Raw genomic sequence first — 11501 nt, 5'->3', positions numbered from 1 at the left:
ACTGAAGTGTCTAGGCCTTGTCACCCTGGCTGTGTCCTTAACTGGTCCTATATATTGTCCTCATGTCCTCAGCCATATGGCCAGATTCTGACCGGGGCTTCAGCTTGTGTTCTAACTGTCCCCATTTAGAGCCTGGCCATTTGCTGGACTCTCAGGAACACTTGGAGAATGCTTGCCAGTGTAGCTTCAGAATGGGGAGGAAAATATGGACAGAAGCTGTGAGACTGAAGGGACAGAAGTGGCAGTGTTTGACAATGACCAGAGCTGATAATGAGTTTACTGGAATTTGAGGCGTGGGGATGGGTGTTTGTTTTTGCTTTAGGTTGTACATTTTTTATTATATTTACTAATTATATATATACATATATACATATATGTATATATATACACACACACACACACACATTGCCTGCACATGTGTGTGTGTACTACATGCATACTTGGTGCCCACGAAAGTCGGGAGAGGGCATCAGATCCCCTGGAACTAAAGCTATGGATGGTTGTGAACCACCATGTGGGTACTGGGAACTAACCTCAGCAACTGCAAGAATTAGAAGTGCTCTTAACCTCTGACCCATCTCTCTAGAATTACCTTCATGGTTTTGAGGCAGGTCTTTTGTAGCCCAGGCTGGCCTTGAACTCACGTTCCTCTGGTCTCCACTTCTCAAGAGCTGGATTACAGCTTTGTACCAACAGAGATTTTGAGAATGGCAACAAATGCCAGTAGTAGGAAGGGAAAGAAACAGATACCTAAAAAAATAAGCAAATGAAAAGAGATCTTACGGGTCACTCACTGTTGCCATGTTCCTCCCATCTGGAGTCATTGAAGCCAGTGGAGGAAGCCACCTATAGATGTCACAAACACTGGGCATTTCTCCCAAGCCAAAGAAAGTCCCCCATTTGAGACTCAGGAATTCCTGCCTTTGCAAACACTTCTAATAAATACATCTGCATTGTATGTTTGCAGTAGAGTAGGGAGACAAACCAAGGTGGTGTTCACCTCCTTCAAGTCAGTAACCTGAGAGCTCCTGACAGGTGACAACCGCCACCTTAGTGGTAGATAGAATTGCTCACCTCTGCAGCTCTATACTGAAGATCTGAAAATCTCAGCAGCTGTACCACATGGGGACCAGTCAGAGCTCTGAAATCTGTCATCATACAGAGGTAGATGCTAACCTCACATCATGAATAAAAAAATCTAAATGTTGTTCAGGAATAAAAGATATTAGGAGGGCTAGAGAGATGGGCTCAGAGGTTAAGAGCACTGACTGCTCTTCCAGAGGTCCTGAGTTTAATTTCCAGCAACCACATGGTGGCTCACAACCATCTGTAATGGGATCTGATGCCCTCTTCTGGGGTGTCTGAAGACAGCTACAGTGTACTCACATACATATATACATATGTGACGGAGAAAGAAGTGCCTGAGTAATGACTCGGAGAGTCAAGGTATTTGGTACCAAGCCTGACAACCAGACTCTATCCCTGAGACCTTGGGGATTGGAAGTTGTCTTCTGACCTCCTCACATGCACCCACGTACATGCAAACACCCAAACAAATAAGTAAACATTTAAGAAAAAGATAAGTAATTTAGTCTTTGTAAATAAATGTCTTTCTCAAACAGCTAAAAAATTGTTTAAATGAAACTTAAAAAGAATTCATCCTTTGTCAACTAGAAAACTCAACTAAAACATTTCTTTATGTTTCCCCAAATGCTCTCTCTCTCTGTGTTTTTGTATAGGAGGTTACACCTCTTATTAGCATTTTAGAGAGGAAGGCAGATGACTCACTGGGGGTCAGGGAAAGAGCAGAGGTTAATGTCAAGTGCCTCGCCATCTATTAACACCCCATGGCTACCTCTGCCTAGGATGACTTAGACCGCCAGATGAGGGCTTCTATCCTGATAGTGCAAGAAATCATCTTCCTCAGAAGTCTCCTTCTCTCCTACTCCACTGCCCACTGCCCCTGGGCCAGCGAGCATGGCCTCCATCCTGTTCTCTCATCAACCTGCTTCAGTGCTAGCAACCACTGAATCCGTTCGTGTTGGTTCACACACTCAATCTCTTCAGGGAAGGGCTGGGCTGAGCACTCATGCCATCAGCACCCATAACTCAAGAGTTAAACGTTTACCCAGAGTGAGTATGGCATAGTGAATAAACTTCCTGGGTTCAAATTCCATCTCTGCATTTGCTAGTTGTATAATCTGAAGAAAGTGATTTACCATCACAGGGTTCCCTCTCTGTAAAATGTGGATCACAAGTGATTAAATAAATAAAAAATTATCTCTGTATGTGCACATACACACTTGGTGCGTGTGCATGTGTGTGTGCGTGTGTGTGTGTGTGTGTGTGTGTGCGTGTGTGTGTGTGTGTGTGCGTGTGTGTGTGTGCGTGTGCTTGTGCGTGTGTGTGTGCGTGTGCGTGTGTGTGTGTGTGTGCGTGTGCTTGTGCGTGTGTGTGTGTGTGTGTGTGTGTGCGTGTGCGTGTGCGTGTGCGTGTGCGTGTGTGTGATGCATACCCCATAGAGCATGTGTAAAAGACAAAGGACAACTTGCAGTTCTCTCGTTTCACCATGTGACTCTTGAGAGTCAAACTCAGGTCTCCAGGCTTGGCAGCAAGTGCCTTTACCTCCTGAGCTCTGACAGCCCCCACAGTGATGTGTTAACTCACAGTGATGACTATCAAATAAATCAGTATGAACAAATGACTTTTGGAAGTGCCTAGAAATGAATGAATATTTGACAAATAAGTTATTATTGTTGACAGGAGGCAGTTTCTATGTGTCATCTTTGTAAGCTGTCTCAAACTCTTACTTCGCAATAACACTAGTTGTAAAGAATCTCGAGTGTCACACCAATTCAGCAAAGTAGACATGCTTGTTTCCTAACTTGAGCTCCTGAAGCACAGAGGCATAAAGTGACTGATCCAAGGACACAGCACCAGAAGGTGGCAGAATTGGGACAATGTGTGCCTGACACTGAGGAGTTGGGAGCCTTCCACTGTGTTGTAACTGCCCATCTTGAAACTGTTAGAGTGCCTTAAAGTTAAGCAGGAGATGATGGGGTGGTGAGCAGGGGGAAAGGGGAGGGAACAGGGATTTGTTTTTGTTTTTATTTTTATTATTTTCTTTTTTTCGGAGGGGAAACTGGGGAAGGAGATATCGTATGACATGTAAATAAAGAAAATATCTAATAAAAATTTAAAAACAAACAAACAAAAAAAAGCTTTTGACAACTGGAATTCCTAGTTTCAAATCTGCTTAAGGATTGGGGAAGCAGCTCCTGGCAGAGTCTTCAACAAGCATGTACCGTGCCCTGGCTTTGATCTCCAGCACTGCACAAACCAGGCCTAATGATACATGCCTGGTAATCCTGGCATTTGGGAGGCCAAAAGATCAGAAGTTCAAGATCACCCTTGGCTGTATAGAGAAGGAATTTGAAGCCAGTCTGGGAGGGAAGAAAAGAGGGAGGGAAGGAGGGACAGAAGGAGGAGAACAGAGGGAGAGAAAGGGAGAGAGGAGGGGAGTCATGCCCAAATATTAGGAACTTTCAGAGCTTGGATGAAACACTTGGGAGGAGTGAGCTTCCGATTTCAATAACAGACAAGGAGTGTGAACTATCACTGTTCAGGACTGCCAAGCATCACCTTCACCCCTCACACACATCTAAGGACTTCGGAGTGCAGCCACACAGTTCTTTCGAGCAGTCGCAGCTAAGTGCTGGGACAGGAGACATCTGGAACATGTCTTCATTGCGACCATCCTGGCAGCTGGTGCTGGTGGTCAGTGAGGACCTAGAGAGGAGCTGTCAGCCAGAACACCCACCTGTGGCCTCCTCAGATCACCGGGGCTTCCTCACAGCATGGCACAAGGTTCCCCAACAAACAAGAAAGGTGATATTGACCACTACCCAGAAGCAAACTCAGAGAAGCACACATGAGATGGGTTACACTGTAACTGTAAATGCACTGAAAGGCAATGTAAATTTAAATGCAATGTCAATTTGAAAATGCAGCCTGACATACTAACAGGCTGTCCTGGAAGAACTTTCCCCCTAGAAGGACAAGGTGACTGTGCCAGTTAGTTTTATGTCAACTTGATACAAGCTAGAGACATTAGAGAGGAGGGAGCCTCAATCTAGAACATGCCTCTGTAAAATGGGACTGTGGGCAAGCCTGTAGGGCACTATCTTAATTAGTGGTCAGTGGGAGAGGGCCCAGCCCATTGTGGGTGGTGCCATCACTGGGCTGGTAGTCCTGGGTTCTATAAGAAAGGAGGCTGAGAAAGTCATGGGGAGCAAGCCAGTAAGCAGCATCCCTCCATGGCTTCTGCATCAGCTCTTGCCTCCAGGTTCCTGCCCTGCTTGAGTTCCTGTCCTGACTTTCTTCAATCGTGGGTTACAATGTGGAAGTGTAAGCCACATAAACCCTTTCCTCCCCAAGGTGCTTTTGGCCAGGATGTCTCCATCATAGCAATAGTAAGCCTAACTAAGGCAGTGACAGATGACAAACTGAGATCATGACAAGGACCCTTCCCTGTAGTCATGTCTGACAGTAGTTACTTTTGGGGAACCAGCCACAAGAGACTCGTTTGGCGGGTGGCACAAGTGACTGCTTTGCCAAATTGTCACTGAAATAAAGAGGATGAGGGCTTTAAAAAAAAATGATGAGGGCTGCAGTGACTTCACCATCCAGACTGTTCTCATAACATGTAATTTGCTCCCCTGCTGTGGCCAGCAAAGCCACAAGGGCATGTGTCTGGGGATGCCAAGTTACCTGCAGAATAGGCTATTGAAATCTCCACCTTGTCTCGAAGCAGACAGCTGTTAAATCTCCCCTTCAGTAGCTCTTTTTCTGTAGATGAAAATGGGAGGCAAGTTTGCCTTTAGAATCCTTGAGATAGACCAATCCTGCTGAAGGGCTTGCTTCTTCTAGCTCACTGGTTTTCAAACTGTGGGTCGAGACCCACACAGGGGTCACATATCAGATATTTATATCACAATTCATAACAATAGCAAAATTACACTTATAAAGTAACAATGAAATACTGTTATGGTTGAGGGTCACCACAACATGAAGAACTGTATTAAAAGGTCACAGCACTAGGAAGGTTGAGAACCACCGGGGGCTAGTCTTTATCCTGAAGTCCCAGTCCCAAGCCTTGAAGCCCAACAATTCAGTCAAACCAGCTGAGAATCTTCCTCCCGGGCAGCATCAATATACTGGGTCTGACTCCTTCCCACTCCTTACCCAGGCTTCTCTGATCAGCTTCCAGACAAGCCGGGGTCCCCCATGACTCAGTTCTGATCACAAGCCAGTCTAGCAGCCCCTGCAGAGTTAGTTCTCAAGACTGAAGTGTAGGACCCACTTCAACGCAGCATGTCCTCTCCAGTTCTCTACAGCCTCTGAACCAACCAGCCACTGGCTTTCTACTAGCCTCTCTCACCTCCTGCTCCTTGCTCCTTCCTCTGGAAAACACAGCCTCCTCTCCTAGAGACCTCGTGTGTCGTTCTGGGTCTTTACCTGGACAGCTGCCTCCTGCAACAGCTACAGAGTAGCCCCACTGCACCTTGGGGTTCCCACTCGTAGGAGCCGTTCCTGTTTTGGGCTGCAGAATAAAGTGAGACTGGGTCTCGGGAGCTCTTGCATCTGTCCTGGCTGTCCGTCTATTTCTTGTGAGCTGCCTTTCTTAGCCCTGACCTTCCAAGTTTCCTCTACCTGAATATCATCTGCTCTCCCATATCCACCCTCAGGCCCTCATACTGCAGGACAGAAATGAGATCTTGAAGCTTTCTAAATGTCTAGACAAGTGATTCCACTCAGAACTGCCAGGCGTAGGGGAATATTAACTATGGCCACCCTGTGCCATACCGTGGAGATCCATCGAGCTTTGCATAATATGCCAAGCTTAACAGGAAGACTTTTTGTATATAATCTTTAAAGTAACCCATATGGTCAAGTGAGAAAATTGGGGTTGACGGAAGCCAAATCAGTTGATTGCTGCATCACCCTAGTAGCCGGCAACAATATGAGTCCGGGTAATCTATTGGCAGATTCTGGGTTAGACGCCATCCAGTGGTTTGTTGTATCCTGAGCGGTAGTGTGTGGCTCTGGGTCTTCAAAGGAACTCATCCTCTATCCTAACCTTGCCCTGGTGTCCAGGGTGGAGAGAGAGCTGGCAAGAAAGAGGGGTTCCCATTGTGTGTGGGGGTTGGGGGGGGCACCCAAGGCTGCGTGCTTTCCTGGGTAGATGGGAACCAGGTACTAAAGTGTTCAAAGGAGAAAAAACAAAAAAACAAAACAAAACAAAACAAAAAACCAAAGATATGTCTGAAGACCTAGCTGCCAGCCCCTGTGACAGTTCTGCCTGATGTGCCCTATGTCTGTGTCCGAGGTCAGTCCTCTCCTTCATCTTTCTGGAAGTGCCTTATACACACACACACACACACATACACACACACACACACACACACACACATAGTACATAAACCTTAGGGCTAGGTCTATCACCTGACATTTATCAGCCGCATGACCTCGGGAAGGTTGCCCTCAGCTTTCAGTTTCTCTTTCTGTGAGTGTGGATAATACCACCTACCTGTTTGTGACTCTGAAGACTGAGTGAAACCTAGGGTACCACACATTCAGTGTGCAGTATATGAAAGGCATAACGAGGCTGACACCACTGCCTGGCTTCCTCAGAGAGCTGGACACTGTGGTTGTGTTGACCAGACCCAGAGTGTGGGAATTGGCTCATGAGGACCCTCAGTGATGGCCATGGGCTGGCTGGAAGATGGGACCAACACTTTGTATCTCCTTGATAGTGGTCACTCTCTGGGGACCAGGAATACTCTGAGGAAGTGCAGTAAGCGAACTTTTGTTGTCTAGGATGGCGCTACAGGGAGAGGACAAATGGGTCCCAGGGAGGGAAGAGGGTAGATCAGACCCCTTCCCACAGGGCTGAAACCAACCTAAAGCTTCAAGAAAAGCAGTTTCAGGAGATGAGAGCAAGACCCTCAAGCCCATCCATGCCTTACTCAGGATTGGGTCAGGGTTCAACCTGCACTCGGGTTTGACAGGAATGGGATGGAATTAGGGTACCCAAGATGGGGAAATCATCCCGTTGGAGGAGCTGTGCTTGCATCTTCTCTTTGGTTCTTTTAACTACTTGATCAGGGCAGGGACTGGTTACACAGCAAGGATTTGGGATTAGGTGGAAAATGGCTTTGCCACATGTCCCAGGAAGGCCAGAGGCAGGACTCACACCCAAGACTCACTATGCTGTCCTACCATGTTCCCTTGTACCAGAGAGAGAGGGGGGAAGGAGAATGGTGGGGAACTGGATGGGCCAGTGGTTTGTTTTTCTGGAATCCAACCCCAGGGCACTGTGCGTGAGTGCCTGCTTTTCCCCTGGCAACGGGGTGGGGTATGGAGCAGGAAAGGCAGGCTTCCTGTCCCCTCAGGCTCTGCAGAACCAGGCCAGACTAGGAATTTCCTGCAGAACAGGGCTGTCACTTGCAGGGCAGCAGTTCTTCTCACGGCCTTGGACATGACCCTCATCTCCTACGTTCACGGCCTCTGATAGGTTCCACCCTAGGAAACTAGCTAACCCGCCCTAGGATGCAGCACGGTGAACTGTGGGGATTATCGGATGCAAGGATGGGAAGCTGCATGAAGATGATATCATCTCCAACAAAGGCAAGCGTCACTGTACTTGGGAGCGGGGCAGTGCACACAGGTAGGGAGCTCCACTCTGCTAGGGAATCCTGTGGGCTTTCTGAGGGCTCCCTCAACAAATGAGAGATATGGACTGAAAAGCCAGGCAGGGAGGGAAGATGAAGACATGGCTCCTCAGGGACCACCAAGGCTGGGTTTCTCCAGAAGTGTCAGTCAGAGGCCACACTAAGGTTTGGCTCTGGGTAAGCTGTCTCGCCTACTCCCGTAGACAGCTCTCGAGGGCCAAAGGCCACATTCCCATGCCACTCCTACTGGAGGCCAGCCAGATTCAACCACAGCCTCTCTCTGCCCTGCTAGCCCCAAGCCTGAAGTGCCTCAGGTTTGGTCTGAGGGGAAATAATCGATTTCACTTTCCTGCAGGGAGGGCTCGAGGTCAATTCACTGAAAGAACTCATACTCCTAGCAGTAGACCTACAGAATCGAAGCCTCTTCTGGTTCCTGTAGGCTCCCGTAGGCTCCTGGTAAACAGAGAAGAAAGCCCTCGCTACCACCCGCACCCAGGAACTGAATCACAAATCTTTTGAAGATAACCTCACATCTGGAAAACAGGACATGAATTGTCTGGAAACCCATTTATTCATTCATCAAATACAGGTGCATTAGAGTGTCTGCCTCCTCCCAGGTGCTGTGGCAAAGACACACTCCTGGCAGAGTGACAGGACCATGGTGAGCAGCCAGTGAGGGGACAGGAGGGTTCTGGAGGAGACTGTCCAGCTCTGCCATGTATGGCCCTTAGTCACCATTAGCTTCTGCTGGAGGCTGGATTAAAAACAGGCCTAGATGTTGAGGCTATGTGAGAAAAGAGATTCCAAGCAGCCCAGGCCACCTGGCTGTCCTGGAGGCTGGGACAACATGGCCATCTATCCACTCATAGGCCTCTGCGGCCAGGATGGGGAGAGATAGCAGTTCATGAGGAGAGCCAACTCTGCAGATAGAAGCACTCTACAGTCCCTGTACTTGGGCTGTTCTTGAAGGACCCAGCAGTCAAGATAGGCTCTCCAGACCCAGTCTTTCCTTAGGGATCATCCCTAGCATTTCCTCACCTGCCATGGCCAGAAAAAAAAAAGGACTTGCCCCCCAGGGCTTCCATGCTGCCATAGCTCTATGGCCAGGCACATCAAACCATCTTAGGAACATAAAGATGGAGCATTCCAACTGGAAACCCAAATAAGGCCTCAGTCAAGACTCGCCTCCTGCTGAAATCAGGCAGGGCCAGTTCAAAGCAGATAAAACCAGGGTGAGGAGCCAAGGGCTTAGAGGTAGCTCTGGCATAAGGAGTCAGCATACAGTCTAGGCCTAGCTGAAGGGGTCTGCTAGGGGCAGAGATGTGGAGCTCAGGGACAGTTTCTAGTCACCATCTACAGGGTCTCTAAGGGGGTCAGGCCCTTCAGGGACTGAGCCTTGCCCTCCACAGTACCAGGACCTGTCAGACCTTGTTAGAGTCTGGTAACTGAGTGAGTCATGGCATGTAAGATACCGTGACGAGCAACAAACCTCAGCGGCCACAGAGTATCAAATCACCTTTCTGGAGCAGCCTGCTTTCCCCTCCCACATGACACAGGAAGAGAAGATAGGTGGCCACCGGGGACTCTAACATCCGAGCAGTGAAAAATGCTGCAGTGTGACTTGATTGGGAAGCCCAGAATAGTAGACAGAGGAGTCAGGGACATTGAGGACGTAGGGTAAGCGTTCTGGCGCTGCCTCTAGCCTGCTATGGATCTGAATGGCTCCTTCAGTTCAACCACAAAACGCTCTCAGCCTGGCCCATCCTTCTGTCCAGCTCCAGGGAAAAGTCAGGCAAATGGATCTAGCAGGCATAGAGCAGGCTGCTAAGCATATGTAGCATGCACACATATATGCACACTTCTCTCTACACATACAAATTCCCGTATGTGTATGCAAGTACACATATGGATCTAACTACATATGAACATAACTCACACACACATACTTACATGTGCATACATAAGCACATATGTATGGAAGGAGGTCATACCCTGTTGACAGCTCAATATTATATGGCGGAGCAGCTCTACCATGTGACTAACAATCACAGGACAATGATTCCCATAGTCACTGCTACTTACTAAACAGTGTCACGCCCAGGATGTTATATGTTGAATCCCCAATCCTCTAGTGCCTGGAAATATGACTGTCTTCCAAGTCAGGGTTTGGTTTATAAAGAGGCAGTTGGTTACACGAAAATAATAGCATTAGGATGGGGACCTTAATTCCATTTGACTGTCCTCCATGCAAACAGGGGAGAGGCCACGTGAGGATACAGTGTGACCATGGCCATCTAGAAGAGTGTCCTCAGAAGAAATTGCCCACTGATGCCTTCATCACAGTCCTCCAGTCCCTAGGATTGTGAGCAGATAGAGTTCTGGTGTTCAAGAGCCCAGGCTATGGTTATGGTAGACCCGGGAGACTTAAACAGTCAAGAAGCCTCCAGGCTTAATCATAGGCTCTCTGCTTGTCCTCAAGCCCTCAGGAGCTATGGCCTTGATCCTAGCTGTTGGACAAGGGCAAGCTCCTCTCTTGGCCCTCACTTTTGGCACAGGCTCACCCCACTCTCCTCTAGGTAAGTCCTTCTTGGCCAATTGCAGGCAGGCCATGGGGCGTTTAAGCACCAGGACACTACAGACCTCTCTGTTCAGCAGCCTGAGGTGTTTGCTTTGCCCTAGTCTGACGCCTGCACCTTTGGCTGCCTTAGTCTCTTACACCAAGCTCCAGACCTGACTGCTGAGAAAGTATGGTATGACCCACTGAGAGTTCTCTATTGGCTTCTCAGACTTCTTCCAGGGGCAGAAGCACTGGGACCAGAAAGAGGAGCAGGAATGGGGTAAGGTAACTGATCTCTCCTCAGGCGCGAGCACCTAGCAGGTGAGAAGCAGGCTGTGTGTACACGTGTCCACACAAACGCATGCATACCCATTATTAGTTCCCATGTACATATGTAATCATGCACACACGTGCACATGAATACTTAGAACCAGCTCAGAAATTTGTGGGGAAACCCTTACCAGTTATCTTCTATGTATCCCAGAACTGGGAGCCTCGTGGAAGTAGTGAGCCCTTCCCCCACGTGTCTGGCCAGCAGACCTCCTCGCCCAGCAGACCCTCAGGCATCTTGCTATACAAAGGTCAGAAGAAGCCTTACTGTGCTAGTGATAACCAGCTCTGGGTCTGGACACTGCTTGTGTCACTGGGCCGTGACAACCTGGTTACAGAGGAGGTGGAGGCTCTCTTTCTCGAGTGAATGGCTGCCTTGCTGTATCCCTTTGTTTGTTTATTCAATGAGAATTAATGAAGCACCTGCTTGTGCAAGGCCCCATGCTAGGCTTGCTCCAGGAAGGATGACTAAGCTGTGGAAAGCGCAGCTGTTGTGCAGGGATAGAGGGATGACTAAGATGAAGATGAACAAGTCCTTTCTCTGCAAGCAAGTGGGTACCTGACGATGAGGGAGATAGACCCACACACGCACCCCAATAAACCGCCTTCTCAGAAGTCCGTTTTGGCTAGGCTGTGTCCTAGGAGAGTCTGCTTGTTTTTCAAGCGTGTTTGGGGGTTCGGGCTAGAGCCCCAGACGCACAGAGATCTGTGCATTCCTTGATCCGCCATGTAGAAGTGCTTGCTCTGTCATTGTGTGGGGAGATGTGAAAAGAATGGCTGAGTGGGACTGTGTTCATAGTTCTAGGGTGCAGGGCAGAGAGCTGATCAAAGCTGCCCCCTGAGACTCTGAGCATGTGATCTCACCCCTCTGGTTCCTCAGG

The sequence above is a fragment of the Mastomys coucha genome, unplaced genomic scaffold (assembly GCF_008632895.1).
Source record: "Mastomys coucha isolate ucsf_1 unplaced genomic scaffold, UCSF_Mcou_1 pScaffold6, whole genome shotgun sequence".
Lineage (NCBI taxonomy): Eukaryota > Metazoa > Chordata > Mammalia > Rodentia > Muridae > Mastomys > Mastomys coucha.
This window is presented reverse-complemented; position numbering follows the sequence as displayed.